The sequence below is a fragment of the Macaca mulatta genome, chromosome X, assembly GCF_049350105.2.
Source record: "Macaca mulatta isolate MMU2019108-1 chromosome X, T2T-MMU8v2.0, whole genome shotgun sequence".
NCBI classification, from domain to species: Eukaryota; Metazoa; Chordata; class Mammalia; order Primates; family Cercopithecidae; genus Macaca; species Macaca mulatta.
The window spans coordinates 69,866,899-69,886,696 of record NC_133426.1 but is presented as its reverse complement, the minus strand read 5'-3'; the positions used below and the strand labels follow the sequence as shown (position 1 = coordinate 69,886,696).

The 19,798-nt window shown below is 37.5% G+C and overlaps 1 long non-coding RNA gene across 1 annotated transcript in view; it reads left to right on the top strand.

Moving 5' to 3' along the window:
• The first annotated feature begins 5,122 nt into the window (after positions 1-5,122).
• LOC114674933 (uncharacterized) overlaps positions 5,123-19,798 on the top strand; it is a 165,965-nt gene continuing 151,289 nt past the window's right edge. The window contains exon 1 of the long non-coding RNA XR_013412667.1: positions 5,123-5,371. This is a non-coding gene — a long non-coding RNA (uncharacterized LOC114674933). The remainder of the gene's footprint in view (positions 5,372-19,798) is intronic.

The window sequence follows — 19,798 nt, the reverse complement described above, 5'->3', positions numbered from 1 at the left end:
TCTCTCAATTTATGATGTTCCCTCGAATGGGCCAAACTGCTGTTCCTTTGTATGCCTTGTCTTTTCTTGTTTAAAACTGGTCACTTGAATATTATAATGTTGTATCTCTGCAAATCAGATTCCTCCCTTGCCTAGGGTTTGCTATTTTTCTGATTGTTGAAGATTGTGGTCGTCATTTGATTAGTGATTTTCTGATTTTTTTTTTTTTGTAAGGACTATATTCCTTGATTTGTGCAGTCACTGAAGTCTCTGTTCCTTTGCTTGGGTTCAGCTAGTGTAATGATAGAGCTCTCCTTGAATGTGAGGAGCTAAAAAAACAAACAAACCCCCACCACCAATCTTTGTAGATTAGCTCTGTGCCTGGGCACTTCTTTAACACTTAGCCAGGTTTGCACTTAGCCCAGGGATCAGCCCAGTGTGAAAGCTTCTCTGGTGTTTTCTGCATATGTCTCTTGCCTGGGACATGAGCATAGTCTTCTAAATTACTCGTAGATGTTATTGTTTTCAAATATTTTACAAAGAAACTCTTCCTAGGTTTTGTTTTCAGGCTGTAGATGACATAGTGCATGTCTCAACTATAATCTTTGTTTCAGGAGCCTTTGGGTTCAGCTGGTGGTGTTTTAAGCATTGCCCACTGCTTTTCTGGCCTGAGTTCCAGGTTAGTAAAGGCAAAGATGAACACCTTGTTTTAATCCTTAAGTAGCCTCCAGACAAGTTAGAACAAAATAGTTTTCAAACAAAGTATTTACTGCTCCTTCTGGAACCAGGGATCAGGGTCTTAGTCTGGGCATGTGGACTTCCCTCTTCAAGACTGCTACTGTGCCACGGAAGAAGGTGGAAAGAGCAAGTAAAAATGCCACAAATCTTCCTGTCACTTTGATTTTTATCATTTTTACTTCAGCATTTACTTGGTGGCTGTAAAACTTTGACTATTTCCCAGAGTTTTTACAAAGTTGGTTCTGACAGTTCCTAATTATTTTTCAGTGATTTTGCGGGCAGATACAAACTTAAAGCTACTCTACCATTTTGCTGATGTGATTCTTCTACAGTAGAGGTTTTTAATAACTTTTGTCTTAAAAAATATGTAGTATGTGGATCTACAACCATCTGATCTTTGACAAACCTAACAAAAATAAGCAATGGGAAAAGGATTCCCTATTTAATAAATGGTGCTGGGAAAACTGATTAGCTATATGCAGAAAACTGAAACTGGGCCCCTTCCTTACAACTTATATGAAAACAAACTCAAGATGGCTTAAAGACTTAAACATAAAACCTAAAATCATAAAAACCCTAGAAGAAAACCTAGGCAATACCATTCAGAACATAGGCATGGGAAAAGAGTTATAACTAAAACACCAAAAGCAATAGCAACAGAAGTCAAAATTGACAAATTGGATATAATTAAACCAAAGAGCTTCTGCACAGGAAAAGAAACTATCATCAGAGTGAACAGGCAACCTATAGAATGGGAGAAAATTTTTGCAATCTATCCATCTAACAAAGGGCTAATATCCACAATCGACAAAGAACTTAAACAAATTTACAAGAAAAAAACAACCCCATCAAAAAGTAGGCAAAGGATATGAACAGGCACTTCTCAAAAGAAGGCATTTATGCAGCCAACAAACATATGAAAAAAAAGCTCATCGTAGCTGGTCATTAGAGAAATGCAAATCAAAACCACAATGAGATACCATCTCATGCCAGTTAGAATGGTGATCATTAAAAAGTCAGGAAACAACAGATGCTGGAGAGCATGTGGAGAAATAGAAACACTTTTACATTGTTAGTGGGAGTGTAAATTAGTTCAACCATTGTGGAAGACAGTGTGGGGATTCCTCAAGAATCTAGAACCAGAAACACCATTCGACCCAGCAATCCCATTACTGGGTATATAATCCATTCTACTATAAAGACACAGGTATACATATATTTATTGTAGCACTATTTACCATAGCAAAGACTTGGAACCAACCCAAATGCTCATCAATGATAGACCGGATAAATAAAATGTGGCACATATACACCACAGAATACTATGTAGCCATAAAAGGATGAGTTCATGTCCTTTGCAGGAACACTGATGAAGCTGGAAGCCATCATTCCCAGCAAACTAACACGGGAACAGAAAACCAAACACCGCATGTTCTCACTCGTAAGTGGGAGTTGAACAATGAGAACACATGGACACAGGGAAGGGAACATCAGACACCAGGGCCTGCCAGGGGGTGGGGGCAAATGGGAGGGAGAGCATTAGGACAAATACCTAACGCATGTGGGGCTTAAAACCTAGATGACAGATTGATAGGTTCAGCCAACCACCATGGCACATGTATACCTATGTAACAAACCTGCACATTCTGCACACGTATCCCATAACTTAAAGTAAAATTTAAAAAAAATTAAATCTACAAAACTATTACAATCCCAATTCTTTTGTTAGATCTAGCTAAAAAATGAAGTATGTGGATACATTACTTTTTTCTGGTTTTAATTTTTATCTGATTACTAGCTTAGTGAATCTTTCATACGTCTTTCAGAAGGGGGATAATTATCTTCCCTCGACCTTCTGGTTATCAGTCACACATGGATAGCTATCTAGGTATAATAGGCAAATATTCTGCTTTAGGACCACCTCACCCTACATGGTACCTACTTATTGTAGAAATGATTACACCGCCAAGAAATCAGGTCGGTCAAGTCCTTAGTTAACACCTACTACATGCCTTAGTGACTGCCTTGGGGCCTTTCTTTGCAGAAACCATTATAGGTTTAAACAAACTTGGGATTGTTTTACAAATTGTTAAACTTAACAGTGGTAACTTTTTCATTATGTTAATATTAGATGTGTTTCTCACTGAAAATTTTGATGGCTAAGGTTTTGCAAATTAATCTTGTATATAAAACAACATGAGGTAGAGAATAATTTAGTAATTCTAGGGTATTTTAGGTGATTAGTCATTTTTATCACTTTTGGAACAAAACTCACGAAAATGATTTTTAAAATGACTGATTTGTGGTTTATGAATTTGGGCTGAATTGGTTTGAGCAGAATCTTGCAAAGTTTTAAATAAATATCCTCTAAACCCAATCATCTAGAAAGCCAAATCAATTGTGTAAACTTGCCTGTACTCTGTACAGATCAGAATACAGATTAATTAGAATGCCATAAAAATACTCAAAATAATATGTGACAGTCTGAGGATAATTCATCTATGGTTGGTGTGATGATTCCACGGTAACAGAGACCTAAAATCCTTTTATGTTGTTGCTCGAATGTCTAATTTAAGTACTGAACCCTGTCATTGTACTGTAAATGTAGCCATAGAGTGTGTAAATGTAACATATATCAATGAGTGTGTTTGTGTTCCAATAAAACTTTATTTTTGAAAATTGAAATTTAAGTTTTATATAATTTGTACATGTCATGAAATATTTGTTTCTTAATTTTTTTAACCACTTATATATGTAAAAATAATTATTTGCTCTCTGATCAAACAAAAACAGACAGTAGACAAGCTTTGGCCCTTGAGTTGTAGTTCACTGGCCCCAGCTCCAACTCTAGTAGCTCAGGTTATCATTTCCCTATCTTAGTTAGGCTGGATTACACTTTATGTTGTAAGCATACTTGTTCTAGATTTCTGAGGGGCTTACCCTTGTTTTCCAAGGACATTACAATCTTATCAGCTTCACAACACCATCATTGGACAAGATTTTCTTATTTGAAATACCTTGATGAAGTCTCAAGCCGTGGTCATGTATTTTACTTACTTCAGACTGAGACAGTAGTTTCGTGTGGGTTTACCTTTTAATTCTCCAATATTTTTTGTCTCTTATTACTAGTTTCAATCAATATTTATGTAGTACTTATGTGCCAGTCATTGTTGTAAGTTTATTTAATATGTTACTTTCTCACAACAAACCTATGAAATTAGTACTATTATCTCTATTTTACCTATGGGGAAACTGAGGCACAGAAGGCTTAAATAACTTGAGCTAATAACGCAGATAATAGATAGCAGAGCTAGGATCCAAATCTAGGCTGCGTGGATCCAGAGTCAGAGTCCACTTTGCCTTTCAAAACAACCTTGGTGTGTTGTTTTGTTAAATAAGAAATGTAGGAATGTTTCTCTCCAAACCCTGAAATATTATGTCAGCCACACAAGACACCTCCTTCTTGTACAGCTAAATTAGTATCACCAGTGTTCTTGGAGACCTAGGATTCCTGATTGAGGGATTCCTATGCTGCAATGTCTGTGTCCCATATTGTATTTATTTATCAAACAGATCTTCTCATTGCCAGACATTGTTTTAAATGCCTTATACACATTGACTTGCTTAATTTAATCTTTACAACAAGCAATTAACAGATGAAAAAGGTCGCATAACTTCGTAAAGGGCAGAACCAGATTCCAACCAAGTTAACGTCTTCGATCGCTATTCTTAATCTTTCTGCAGGGTCTGAGTCTCTTTATTTCTTATCGGCATGGGTTTCTCTGTTTCTTGCTTCAGGGACTTTATGATTGGTCACAAGAAATTCTTGACCTTGGTTGGTTTTGACATGGCTGCAACATGCTCTGTCTTTCTGACAGGAATGCATAGCAGAATATCAGGTTCTCCTCAGCCCTGTGACAATCATAGTGCACATACGGCATAGATTTTGTTTTAAAAAATCTCTTTTGGTGTGTGTATTCTTCTTGTTTAAAGTCTGAATTGATATTTGCACACTGCTATAACCTCTCTCATGAAGCATTACCTATTTTCAAAGCTACATAAGGTGCTGTTGTAATCATACTGTTTTGTTGTATACATAATCTCTCTTTAATTAGTCATCATTATTTATTTTCCTTTTGTTAGTTTAATTATAAAAACAACGCATACTCATTTTAAGAATCCTAATAATACAGATCTGTGTGTTGTTGGTGGTGAAAAGTCTCCAGTTTCTTTCATCCCTATTCTTTATAATTTCCAGCATAATGTCATAGAAATAGATGAAACTCTCAGCGGGCTTATTCTGCATTCACTGACCATGGTGGTTTGAGGGTTAACTTTAAGAAGCACTCTGTCCTTTTCAGCTGACTGCTACATCCGGGAGAAAAGCGCTATTGCCTGGGAAACTAAGTCACGTGAGAACCTGAGGCCTCTAGGTGCCGGAACCTGACCTGAGCTGGGGCCTGTGCTTCCAGTGGGTGGTGGGGGGCCTGGTGTGCTGGCATCAGGTAAGCGGACTGCCTCGGCAAAGGCTTAAGGACAAGAGACCGGCAGCCTGAACTGGCTGGGGCATCCGGAAGGCTTAGATCTTGTGGCCAAGAGTTCAGACCGTGGCGAAGTGGAGAGTGACATGCAGTTGGATGGCGGTGACTGCGTGGTAAGTTGTATTTGAATACCTGGCAGGAGACAAGAAGTGGGGATGAGCTAGGACTCATCCTCCCTTTATTGAATAATTTGCCTTTTTCCAGAGGGAAGGAAGCCAGACCAGCTAGCAGGACGCCAGGGGTGCAGGGGTGGGAGTGCGGGAATGAGAATAGGTGTCTGGAACAGGACAGAGGGGGAGGGGAACCCTGAGGCGCAAATTCTGTTTCCTTACATGGCTTTTTCTTCTCGTTTTTCTCCTTCTCTCTCACCCTCTATGTCCCCATTATTCTTGTTCTTTCTTTTCCTGGTTACGCATTTTTATTCCTCCAGAGCCTTAATTCGAATGTAAACATTTTGGCGCCTGATCCAGTTCTCTCTTAACTTTCCTGGTATTTGTGATTTCGTGTTTGGTAACATAATAGGACGACTATAGTTAACGATAATTTATTATATATTTCAAAATAACTAAAAACCGAAATTGAGATGATTCTAACACAAAGAAATGATAAATGCTTGAGATGATGGATATAACAACTACTCTGATTTGATTATTACACATTGTATGTTATAATCAAAATATCGCATGTACCCCATAAATATGTACAACTATTATGTATCCATAATAATTAAAACTTCAAAAACGTTAACCAAATGGCAAAAAATCAGAAGAAGTTATTCAAGTATGGTGAGTAAACGTTTAAAAAGTGACAGCTTCACTAATAAATGCACATGAAAAAACGGAATAGCAGATTATGATTGACAACGGAATAAAAAGATTGTTTATGCCCTGTGTTGTGCAGAGTTTGGGGACACTGGCACTCAATTACAGTATTGTTAAGTGTGTAAATTAGTATAATCATTTATTGTTGGGCTATTTGGCATATGTAACAAAGTTGAAAACTTCTTAGTCTTTGACCTAGAAATTCTACCCTCAGGAAATTTTTTTCAACAGTTACTACTGAAAATACACACATGCATGCACATACATATATAATGTGTTAATTGCAGCATTCTTTGTAATAGCACACTTTGGAAATAATCTAAGTGCTCATCAATAGTGAACTGGTAAAATAAATTGTGGTATAACAATATGATTGGATAGAATACAGACCTTTTAAATGGCACTGATTTGGTGCCTGCGAAATAAGTTACAAAATAGGTTTTCTAGTAGTAGTCATAATATTATCAAATGTTTCTTTACAATATGTGTGAACACATACTTCTACATGAACAGAAAAAATACTGTAAGAAATTATGAACAAAACAACTAGCAATGAAAATCTCTGGGTAGTGGAATTGTAGCATTTGTTTTTCCTCCCCTCTTCTGCTTTCCTTCTCAACGTCCTTCCCCAACTTTCTCTCTTTCTTTTTTTCTTAAAGATCCATGTACATTTATTTCAACATTAATTTTTATACTCCAAATACCATTTACTTTCTTTTTTAAGGTATTACATATTAAGCAATACACAAGATTGTAAAGAAAAATTCAACCAATACCATTGTTGCCTTAGCTCAGTTTAACAAGTAAAAATTTGATCAATACAGCTGAGATCTTCTGTGTAACCTTCCTTAATTTCATTACTCCAATCATGAATTTGGTGTTTATTTTTTTATGAATAATTTTTTAATTTTTTTACCACATGTACATTTATATCTCAGAAATATATAGTATTATTTTACTTCCTTTAAAGTCTAATATAAATGGTATACTGTATATATTCTTCTCAACTTGTTTTTAGTCAAAATATGGTTGTGAGCTTTATGTTGATAACTTTTATTAACAGTTAATTTATTTTCCCTACTGTATTGTTTCTAATGTATACCTCTACCACAATTTATTTTTCCATTTTATGAATGACCACTTTGGTTATTTCAGTTTTTAGTACGTGTATTTATGTTAATGGACATTGTAATACATTTCCTTGCTCTATGAATTAAATGATGGATTACTTTGGAAAAGTTATTTCACTTTTTTTTTGAGACAACGTCTCACTCTGTCACCCAGGCTGAAGTGCAGTGGCACAATCTCTGCTCACTTCAACCTCTGCCTCCCAGACTCAAGCAGTCCTCTCACTTCAGCCTCCTGAGTAGCTGGGACTACAGGCACCTGCCACCATGCCTGACTAATTTTTGTATGTTTTTGTTGAGACGGGGTTTCACCATGTTGCCAAGGCTGATCTCAAAATTCTGAGCTCAAGTGATCCACGTGCCTCGGCCTCCTAAAGTGCTGTATGACAGGTGTGAGCCACTATGCCAGACCTAGCAATACTTCTATTTTATCAGTTGTAAAATGGGAATAATGGCTACCTAATTCTCAGGATATTGTGAGGCATGAATGAAGAAGCTGTGTAAAGAGTTTGAAATAAATTAACTTTCAATGATTGCACTCCTTTCCCATCTTCCTGTCATAAAAGAGATGACTTTGGCCTAAACCGAAAAGCATAACTAGCATACATATTTTTAATTTTTTAATTTTATGTATACATAATAGTTGTATGTGTTCATGAGGTAAATGTGATATTTTGATACAAGCATGAATTGAATAATGATCAAATCTGGGTAACTGGGATACCCATCACCTCAATCAACTATTATTTCTTTGTATTAGGAGCATTCCAATCTATTCTTCTGCTTATTTTGAAATGTACAATAAATTGTTGTTAACTATAATGGCCCAATTGTACTACTGAACACTAGACTAGATCTTCCTTCTATCTAACTGTATTTTTGTTCCCATTAACCACCTGTCTTTATCTCCACCTACCCAACTAAAATTCCCAGCCTTTGGTAACCACCATTCTATTCATTACCTCCATAAGGTGAATATTTTAGTTTCCATATATGAGTGAGAACATGTGACATTTGTCTCTGTTTACCTGGCTTATTCCACTTAGCATAATTTCCTCCAGTTCCAGATATGCTATTGTAAATGACAGGATTCAATTATTTTTTGTGGTTCAATAATATTTCATTGTGTATATATGCCATATTTTCTATATCCATTCATCCACTGATGAGCACCTAGGTTGATTACATATCTTTGGTATTATAAATAGTGCTGCAATAAACCTGGGAGTGCAACTATCTGTTCAATAGCTAGCATAGAGATCTTTTGAAAAAGTACAGGCAAGAAATAGCCTGTACCCAATGATGTTATTTATGGGCTTTATTGTTTTGTGCAGTGAGTTGTGGTATTAGAAGAAGCGTATCTAGTTTACTACATATATTGTTTAGTTTTCTGAGCCCTTACTTTACCTTCCATGTTAGCATCAGAGAAGATATATTTCCAAAATTACAAGATACCACAGAACTAAGATAATGAAGGAACTATTGTGTACAATCTTTCAGTGGGTGCTAGGTGATCTGATTCCCATTACTATCCCATAGCATCTTGGGTAAATTATTTCACCTCTGATCAATGATTGGTATCATTGTAGTTGCTAAGGTTCTGTTTTGTTGATGTCTTAGTTTGTTTGGGCTGCTATAATTAAATACCACAAACTGAATGACTTATAAGGAACAGAAATTTATTTTTCACAGTTCTGGAGGTTGGGAAGTCCAAGATCAAGGTAGTGGCAGATTTGGTGTCAGGTAGAGGAAGTTCTAATTAGCTCTCAGAATCAAAGGAGTGAATACCCAAGCAGGAATAGGGCCCTTCTTTGTTTAAGCATGTTAGCAGCAATAATTTTCTACATTTTCTTTCTAAAGTGCTGCTATTAACATGATTTCTCTCTTTGTGTCTCCAAGTTTTAAATTTCTAGTGAAGAGATTCTGATTGCCTAGCTTGAGTCACAGGTGGCTGTGAAGGCAGGTTAAATAACGTAGACATAACCAGTAGGTAATCCTTATGAGCCAGGAAGCCATCCTAATTGTTGTCTAGCAGCATCTACTGTTCTACTCACCATTTTTTGAGATGAATATATGTCAATTTTATTACCAGATGAAATATAATAATAAATTATTTCTGAAGTAGTGTATATGTGGTGGCACACATACGAAATGTTTTTCTTCATTTCTTTCCTCATCTTAAAAATACATCTTTAAGGTACATAATAAACTATTTTAAAAATTTTTAGGTTGCCAGTCACAAGGTGCCTTTTAGTAAGGTACACAATACCTTCTATGAAATATTTTTGCCAGAAAAGTTCACTCAAATCTGATCAAGCCTCTAAATTTAATAATTTATGGGAAATGCAAAGCACAGAATTACATGACAAATGACATCATTGAATGCAGTCAGAAAAATCCAGCCTGTGGGAAACTCTGCAATGCAGATACGGGTTTTTAAAACAAATACATTTAAATAAAAAAAAAGACAGACAGGAATTGGAGTAGTCCAGAACACCTACAGATTAAAAAAGAATTAAGAAACATATCAACCACTTGCAATGTATAGAGCTTATCTTGATCCTGATTTAAGCAAGCATATTGTTAAAGACAGATAAGACATTGCTGGTACCAATGCAAGCTAGTATAATGCTTTTGAAAACATTGCTTCTAGGTCCTCTCAGAGAACAAAACTAGGAAATATATGCATGTATACACCCATGCAAATATCCACATCTACATTTATTTTTACATGTATCCTATCTATACCTAACAAATGATACGGCTTTATCGTTTGGCTTACCAATCCCATTTCTAGAAGTTTTCCCTGTAGATATACTTTCAACAATACAATACAACAGTGAATATGCACAGTGAATATGCAACATTATTTATATTTGCAAAATGTTGAAAACAACATAAATACCCATATACACTGTGACACATTCGTACAGTGTGGTAGCATGAAGCTGTAAAAAAGAAAATGGAAGATCATTATGAGCTAATATGGAGTAATTTCTGGAATATATCATAAATTAAAAGTGTTAAAGGCAAAAGAATACCTGTAATATGTTACCCTTCATGTGATGAAGGAGGTGTAAAATATACATATATATCTGCTTAATTGTGCAAAAGAAATACAGGAAGCCAGAGACTTAATGAGAGGCTACCAGTAGTTAGTGTGTATGGGATGCAAAGAATGAGAGAATGAGAAGGGGATGGTAGAAATGAGGGGGAGCAACAGTTCTGTGAATATACTTTTTTGTGTAGCCGTAACACTTAGAGCCATGAGACTGTTTCACATACCCTCCAAAAATAAATAATTAAAATTAACCATGATTTTGCAAGAAACAAAAGTTCAATGCAATTCATTACAAGTGAACCTAGCTATATTACAAATGAGTAATATAACCACACTGAAGGGAGTGGGGAAGAAAAAAAGTAAGCTAACCTAAGTAACTATGGAAAGTACTATTGAAAATGCATACTGTAAGGCTAAAGAAAAAAATAAATGTACACAGCAGTTGTACTCTAGTGAAGAAAGTTGTTTTTTACAATGGTGTGTGTTAACAATTTTATAATTACTTAATGGGTATATTAGGACTAAACAAATGTTGTGAGTAATAAGAGGTTTCATAAAAGGAGTTACAAACAAGGGAAAGGGAGAAGGCTGAAATGAACTATGTGAATTAGAATCAGAGATATCAGTATAAATGTGTGTATGTATGTATATGTTGTATATATGTATATATAAATATAAATGTAAGAACATTATCAATATGTAAATATGTATAGATTAATATATACACACGTGCACACATAAGGATAGATACAGAAATAAATGTAGATGTGGATATTTGTGTGGGTGTATACATACATATATTTCCTAGCTTTGTTAACTGAGAGGACCTAGAAACAATGACAAAACATTAGCTGTGATCATACTTAATGCCTGGATTGTGGTTTCTAAATTTTTTTTACAATAAAAATAATTAGGGCTTTTTGGAGTCACAGTTGATTTCAAGCCTGGGGCAGGGAACAAAACAAGATTAGCCAGAAACATCTTATGTTGCCAAAACGTGAGGAAGGATCAATAAATGATGGGGGCATGTTGAAAAGACAGGGAAAAAGCTTGAAGGAGCTCCCAGTCAACAAATCTGTGATAATTTGAACAAAAAAGTAAATAGTAATAGTCTTGGATTATAATATAATAGATACCCATAAATCTAGAGTCATATAAATAAATAAATGAATAATAAAGTTAAGATTTGGGAAACAGCTCTTCTTGCAGATGAATTTCAATTAAAATGTACAAAAGTGGCCGGGCGCAGTGGCTCACGCCTGTAATCCCAGCACTTTGGGAGGCCGAGGCGGGTGGATCACGAGGTCAGGAGATCGAGACCATCCTGGCTAACACGGTGAAACCCGTCTCTACTAAAAACACAAAAAATTAGCCGGGTGTGGCGGTGGGCGCCTGTAGTCCCAGCTACTTGGGAGGCTGAGGCAGAGCTTGCAGTGAGCCAAGATCATGCCACTGCACTGCAGCCTGGGCGACAGAGCGAGACTCCGTCTCAAAAAAAAAAAAAAAAAAAAAAAAAAAAAAAAAAAAAAAAAGCACAAAAGTGATGGAAATAGCTACCATTAAGCACAAACCACAGCAACATTTTTTACAGACAAGAATCATCAATGGATGCTAAAATTAGTGGGTGGAAAGATGAGACATAGGGTATCTGTGTAATCTCAGACTGTCTCCCCACAAGATACGTATTAATTGCAAGGAAAATATAGTAACTTTACAATGGAGAAACCTGGCAGAAACCACTTTAAACCAAATTATTAAAGTCATCGTCACCAGTCACCAATAAAAGACATGTGAACCTTGTGCGCCTTCTGATACTATGCACCGAGAAGGAAATAACATCACCTCCATGGTGTTCTTGCCAAAATTAACTCATGAGGCAACACCACTGTTTATTTATTTTTACAAAGACATTGTGAAAATAACTACTTGGTATACCATACTACTTTAGAGTGTCAAGGTCATGAAAGATATAGAAAGACTGAGGGGCTGTCATTGACTGGAGGAGACTAAGGAGGTATGACAGCTGAAAGCAATATGGGATCCCGGTTTGCAATTAAACCATAGAAAGGAAATCAGTGGGAAAACTGCTGAAATTCTAATAAGATTTGTAGATCAGTTAATAGTACTGTTTCAATGTTAATTTCCTGATTTAAATAGTATTTTAAATTATGATCCTACAGATAATATTAGGAGAAGCAGAAAAGAGTATTCAAGAAAGTTCTGCACTTTTTTACAAATTTTTTGTAATTTTCACCTAAGACAAATTTTCTCAATATTGACAGATTAAAAAATGAGACAATTGGGAATATCTGAACACTGGATATGTTATGATATTAAATAATTATTAAATTTTACCTGAGGTAATAGGATCATGGTTTTTAAAATAATTGTCTTTAGAGATTAATTCAGAAATATTTACATATGGTATAATATGAAGCATGGAATTTGCTTGGAAATAAGAAGTGTTGGCTAATGGGTCCAGGAATAGATGAATTAATAATTGTTGAAGCTCAGTAATGGGTATATGGGGGAGTTCATGAATATTATTCTCTCTAGTTTTGTATGAGTTCAAGACTTCCTACAATATGTTGAAAAACTAATTCAATGTAGAAGACTGGAAAATTGCAGAAGAATAAAACTAAAAAACCATCTGTAAATCATCCAGGTATTTATAATCAGTGTTACATTTTGATGTGTGTGGTGTATGCATGGGGGATTGGTGCTCAACATTTGTTCAACCTTCTTACTATAACTTCATGCACTTCAGGAAAAGGAGTTAAAAGTACAAACTCAAGTCAGATTCCCTGGGTGAGTGTCCCATTATTGTCATTTACTAAATGTCTGTTGTTGAATAGTTCATTGAATCTTTTTTTTTTTTTTTTCATTTCAAACAAAGGATCGTTTGTGTTTCCCTTTCTTTTTTTTTTCTTAATTAATTTATTATTATTATAATTTAAGTTGTAGGGTACATGTGCATAACGTGCAGGTTTGTTACATATGTATACTTGTGCCATGTTGGTGTGCTGCACCCATCAACTCATCATTTACATCAGGTATAACTCCCAATGCAATCCCTCCCCCCTCCCCCCTCCCCATGATAGGCCCCTGTGTGTCATGTTCCTCTTCCTGAGTCCAAGTGATCTTATTGTTCAGTTCCCACCTATGAGTGAGAACATACGGTGTTTGGTTTTCTGTTCTTGTGATAGTTTGCTAAGAATGATGGTTTCCAGCTGCATCCATGTCCCTACAAAGGATGCAAACTCATCCTTTTTGATGGCTGCATAGTATTCCATGGTGTATATGTGCCACATTTTCTTAATCCAATCTGTCACTGATGGACATTTGGGTTGATTCCAAGTCTTTGCTATTGTGAATAGTGCTGCAATAAACATACGTGTACATGTGTCTTTATAGCAGCATAATTTATAATCCTTTGGGTATATACCCAGTAATGGGATGGCTGGGTCATATGGTACATCTAGTTCTAGATCCTTGAGGAATCGCCATACTGTTTTCCATAATAGTTGAACTAGTTTACAATCCCACCAACAGTGTAAAAGTGTTCCTATTTCTCCACATCCTCTCCAGCACCTGTTGTTTCCTCACTTTTTAATGATCGCCATTCTAACGGGTGTGAGGTGGTATCTCATTGTGGTTTTGATTTGCATTTCTCTGATGGCCAGTGATGATGAGCATTTTTTCATGTGTCTGTTGGCTGTATGAATGTCTTCTTTTGAGAAATGTCTGTTTATATCCTTTGCCAACTTTTTGATGGGGTTGTTTGTTTTTTTCTTGTAAATTTGTTTGAGTTCTTTGTAGGTTCTGGATATTAGCCCTTTGTCAGATGAGTAGATTGCAAAAATTTTCTCCCATTCTGTAGGTTGCCTGTTCACTCTGATGGTAGTTTCTTTTGCTGTGCAGAAGCTCTTTAATTTAATGAGATCCCATTTGTCAATTTTGGCTTTTGCTGCCATTGCTTTTGGTGTTTTAGACATGAAGTCTTTGCCCATGCCTATGTCCTGAATGGTACTACCTAGGTTTTCCTCTAGGATTTTTATGGTATTAGGTCTAACATTGAAGTCTCTAATCCATGTTGAATTAATTTTCGTATAAGGAGTAAGGAAAGGATCCAGTTTCAGCTTTCTACTTATGGCTAGTCAATTTTCCCAGCACCATTTATTAAATAGGGAATCCTTTCCCCATTTCTTGTTTCTCTCAGGTTTGTCAAAGATCAGATGGCTGTAGATGTGTGGTATTATTTCTGAGGACTCTGTTCTGTTCCATTGGTCTATATCTCTGTTTTGGTACCAGTACCATGCTGTTTTGGTTACTGTAGCCTTGTAGTATAGTTTGAAGTCAGGTAGCGTGATGCCTCCAGCTTTGTTCTTTTGACTTAGGATTGTCTTGGAGATGCGGGCTCTTTTTTGGTTCCATATGAACTTTAAAGCAGTTTTTTCCAATTCTGTGAAGAAACTCATTGGTAGCTTGATGGGGATGGCATTGAATCTATAAATTACCTTGGGCAGTATGGCCATTTTCACGATATTGATTCTTCCTATCCATGAGCATGGTATGTTCTTCCATTTGTTTGTGTCCTCTTTGATTTCACTGAGCAGTGGTTTGTAGTTCTCCTTGAAGAGGTCCTTTACATCCCTTGTAAGTTGGATTCCTAGGTATTTTATTCTCTTTGAAGCAATTGTGAATGGAAGTTCATTCCTGATTTGTCTCTCTGTTTGTCTGTTACTGGTGTATAAGAATGCTTGTGATTTTTGCACATTAATTTTGTATCCTGAGACTTTGCTGAAGTTGCTTATCAGCTTAAGGAGATTTTGGGCTGAGACAATGGGGTTTTCTAAATATACAATCATGTCATCTGCAAACAGGGACAGTTTGACTTCTTCTTTTCCTAACTGAATACCCTTGATTTCTTTCTCTTGCCTAATTGCCCTAGCCAGAACTTCCAACACTATGTTGAATAGAAGTGGTGAGAGAGGGCATCCCTGTCTTGTGCCAGTTTTCAAAGGGAATTTTTCCAGTTTTTGCCCATTCAGTATGATATTGGCTGTGGGTTTGTCATAAATAGCTCTTATTATTTTGAGGTACGTTCCATCAATACCGAATTTATTGAGCGTTTTTAGCATGAAGGGCTGTTGAATTTTGTCAAAAGCCTTTTCTGCATCTATTGAGATAATCATGTGGTTCTTGTCTTTGGTTCTGTTTATATGCTGGATTATGTTTATTGATTTGCAAATGTTGAACCAGCCTTGCATCCCAGGGATGAAGCCCACTTGATCATGGTGGATAAGCTTTTTGATGTGTTGTTGAATCCGGTTGGCCAGTATTTTATTGAGGATTTTTGCATCGATGTTCATCAGGGATATTGGTCTAAAATTCTCCTTTTTTGTTGTGTCTCTGCTAGGCTTTGGTATCAGGATGATGTTGGCCTCATAAAATGAGTTAGGGAGGATTCCCTCTTTTTCTATTGATTGGAATAGTTTCAGAAGGAATGGTACCAACTCCTCCTTGTACCTCTGGTAGAATTCAGCTGTGAATCCATCTGGTCCTGGACTTTTTTTGGTTGGTAGGCTATTAATTATTGCCTCAATTTCAGAGCCTGCTATTGGTCTATTCAGGGATTCAACTTCTTCCTGGTTGAGTGTTGGAAGAGTGTAAGTGTCCAGGAAATTATCCATTTCTTCTAGATTTTCCAGTTTATTTGCGTAGAGGTGTTTATAGTATTCTCTGATGGTAGTTTGTATTTCTGTGGGGTCGGTGGTGATATCCCCTTTATCATTTTTAATTGCGTCGATTTGATTCTTCTCTCTTTTCTTCTTTATTAGTCTTGCTAGTGGTCTGTCAATTTTGTTGATCTTTTCAAAAAACCAACTCCTGGATTCATTGATTTTTTGGAGAGTTTTTTGTGTCTCTATCTCCTTCAGTTCTGCTCTGATCTTAGTTATTTCTAGCCTTCTGCTAGCTTTCGAATGTGTTTGCTCTTGCTTCTCTAGTTCTTTTAATTGTGATGTTAGAGTGTCAATTTTAGATCTTTCCTGCTTTCTCTTGTGGGCATTTAGTGCTATAAATTTCCCTCTACACACTGCTTTAAATGTGTCCCAGAGATTCTGGTATGTTGTATCTTTGTTCTCATTGGTTTCAAAGAACATCTTTATTTCTGCCTTCATTTCGTTATGTACCCAGTAGTCATTCAGGAGCAGGTTGTTCAGTTTCCATGTAGTTGAGCGGTTTTGATTGAGTTTCTTAGTCCTGAGTTCTAGTTTGATTGCACTATGGTCTGAGAGACAGTTTGTTATAATTTCTGTTCTTGTACATTTGCTGAGGAGTGCTTTACTTCCAATTACGTGGTCGATTTTGGAGTAAGTACGATGTGGTGCTGAGAAGAATGTATATTCTGTTGATTTGGGGTGGAGAGTTCTATAGATGTGTATTAGGTCTGCTTGCTGCAGAGATGAGTTCAATTCCTGGATATCCTTGTTAACTTTCTGTCTTGTTGATCTGTCTAATGTTGACAGTGGAGTGTTGAAGTCTCCCATTATTATTGTATGGCAGTCTAAGTCTCTTTGTAAGTCTCTAAGGACTTGCTTTATGAATCTGGGTGCTCCTGTATTGGGTGCATATATATTTAGGATAGTTAGCTCTTCCTGTTGAATTGATCCCTTTACCATTATGTAATGGCCTTCTTTGTCTCTTTTGATCTTTGATGGTTTAAAGTCTGTTTTATCAGAGACTAGTATTGCAACCCCTGCTTTTTTTTGTTCTCCATTGGCTTGGTAAATCTTCCTCCATCCCTTTATTTTGAGCCTATGTATGTCTCTGCGTGTGAGATGGGTCACCTGAATACAGCAGACTGATGGGTCTTGACTCTTGATCCAGTTTGCCAGTCTGTGTCTTTTAATTGGAGCATTTAGTCCATTTTCATTTAAGGTTAAGATTGTTATGTGTGAACTTGATCTTGCCATTATGATATTAACTGGTTATTTTGCTCGTTACTTGATGCAGTTTCTTCCTAGCCTCGATGGTCTTTACATTTTGGCATGTTTTTGCAATGGCTGGTACCGGTTGTTCCTTTCCATGTGTAGTGCTTCCTTCCGGGTCTCTTGTAAGGCAGGCCTAGTAGTGACAAAATCTCTAAGCATTTGCTTATCTGTAAAGGATTTTATTTCTCCTTCACTGATGAAACTTAGTTTGTCTGGATATGAAATTCTGGGTTTAAAATTCTTTTCTTTAAGAATGTTGAATATTGGCCCCCACTCTCTTCTGGCTTGGAGAGTTTCTGCCGAGAGATCTGCTGTTAGTCTGATGGGCTTCCCTTTGTGGGTAACCCGACCTTTCTCTCTGGCTGCCCTTAAGATTTTTTCCTTCATTTCAACTTTGGTGAATCTGGCAATTATGTGTCTTGGAGTTGCTCTTCTCGAGGAGTATCTTTGTGGCGTTCTCTGTATTTCCTGAATTTGAATGTTGGCCTGCCCTACTAGGTTGGGGAAGTTCTCCTGGATGATATCCTGAAGAGTGTTTTCCAACTTGGTTCCATTTTCCCCCTCACTTTCAGGCACCCCAATCAGACGTAGATTTGTTCTTTTTACATAATCCCATACTTCTTGCAGGCTTTGTTCATTTCTTTTTCTTCTTTTTTCTTTTGGTTTCTCTTCTCGCTTCATTTCATTCATTTGATCCTCAATCGCAGATACTCTTTCTTCCAGTTGATCGAGTCGGTTACTGAAGCTTGTGCATTTGTCACGTATTTCTCATGTCATGGTTTTCATCTCTTTCATTTCGTTTATGACCTTCTCTGCATTAATTACTCTAGCCATCAATTCTTCCACTTTGTTTTTCAAGATTTTAAGTTTCTTTGCGCTGGGTACGTAATTCCTCCTTTAGCTCTGAGAAATTTGATGGACTGAAGCCTTCTTCTCTCATCTCGTCAAAGTCATTCTCCGTCCAGCTTTGATCCGTTGCTGGTGATGAGCTGCGCTCCTTTGCCGGGGGAGATGCACTCTTATTTTTTGAATTTCCAGCTTTTCTGCCCTGCTTTTTCCCCATCTTTGTGGTTTTATCTGCCTCTGGTCTTTGATGATGGTGATGTACTGATGGGGTTTTGGTGTAGGTGTCCTTCCTGATTGATAGTTTTCCTTCTAACAGTCAGGACCCTCAGCTGTAGGTCTGTTGGAGATTACTTGAGGTCCACTCCAGACCCTGTTTGCCTGGGTATCAGCAGCAGAGGCTGCAGAAGATAGAATATTTCTGAACAGCGAGTGTACCTGTCTGATTCTTGCTTTGGAAGCTTCCTCTCAGGGGTGTACTCCACCCTGTGAGGTGTGGGGTGTCAGACTTCCCCTAGTGGGGGATGTCTCCCAGTTAGGCTACTCAGGGGTCAGGGATCCACTTGAGCAGGGAGTCTGTCCCTTCTCAGATCTCAGCCTCCCTGTTGGGAGATCCACTGCTCTCTTCAAAGCTGTCAGACAGAGTCGTTTGCGTCTGCTGAGGTTTCGGCTGTGTTTGTTATTGTTTACTGTGCCCTGTCCTCAGAGGTGGAGTCTACAGAGACAGGCAGATTTCCTTGAGCTGCTGTGAGCTCCACCCAGTTCGAGCTTCCCAGCAGCTTTGTTTACCTACTTAAGCCTCAGCAATGGCGGGTGCCCCTCCCCCAGCCTCGCTGCTGCCTTGCCGGTAGATCACAGACTGCTGTGCTAGCAATGAGGGAGGCTCCGTGGGTGTGGGACCCTCCCGGCCAGGTGTGGGATATGATCTCCTGGTGTGCCTGTTTGCTTAAAGTGCAGTATTGGGGTGGGAGTTACCCGATTTTTCAGGTGTTGTGTGTCTCAGTTCCCCTGGCTAGGAAAAGGGATTCCCTTCCCCCTTGCGCTTCCCAGGTGAGGCGATGCCTCGCCCTGCTTCAGCTCTCGCTGGTCGGGCTGCAGCAGCTGACCAGCACTGATCGTCCGGCACTCCCCAGTGAGATGAACCCAGTACCTCAGTTGAAAATGCAGAAATCACCGGTCTTCTGTGTCGCTGGCGCTGGGAGTTGGAGACTGGAGCTGTTCCTATTCGGCCATCTTGCTCCGCCCCCAGTTCTCTGAATCTTAAGTTCTCTGAATCTCAGTTTCCTCATTTATGAAATGAGAGCAATACTGTATGCTGCCACAACCAGTAAATAGAGGTTGAATATCCCTTATCTGAAATGCTTGGGACAAGAAGTGTTTGTATTTTAGATTTTTTTTCCGAATTTTGGAATATTTGCATTATACTTACCAATTCAGCACCCCAATCCAAAAATCTCAAAAGATTTGAATCTTAGAATTGAGGAAATATGGCAGTGCCAACCTCACAGGCTTTTTTGTGACAAGTAAATAAGTTTATAAATGCAAAGTACCAGACGTGGGTATTCAGTAAATATTAGTTACCATTATCATCGTCATTACCATCATCATCACCATCATCATCATCATAAATATGCTACTTAATAGTGCTCATGAAGGCATCTCTGCATATTTGTCCCTTTCAAGCAAGGAAACC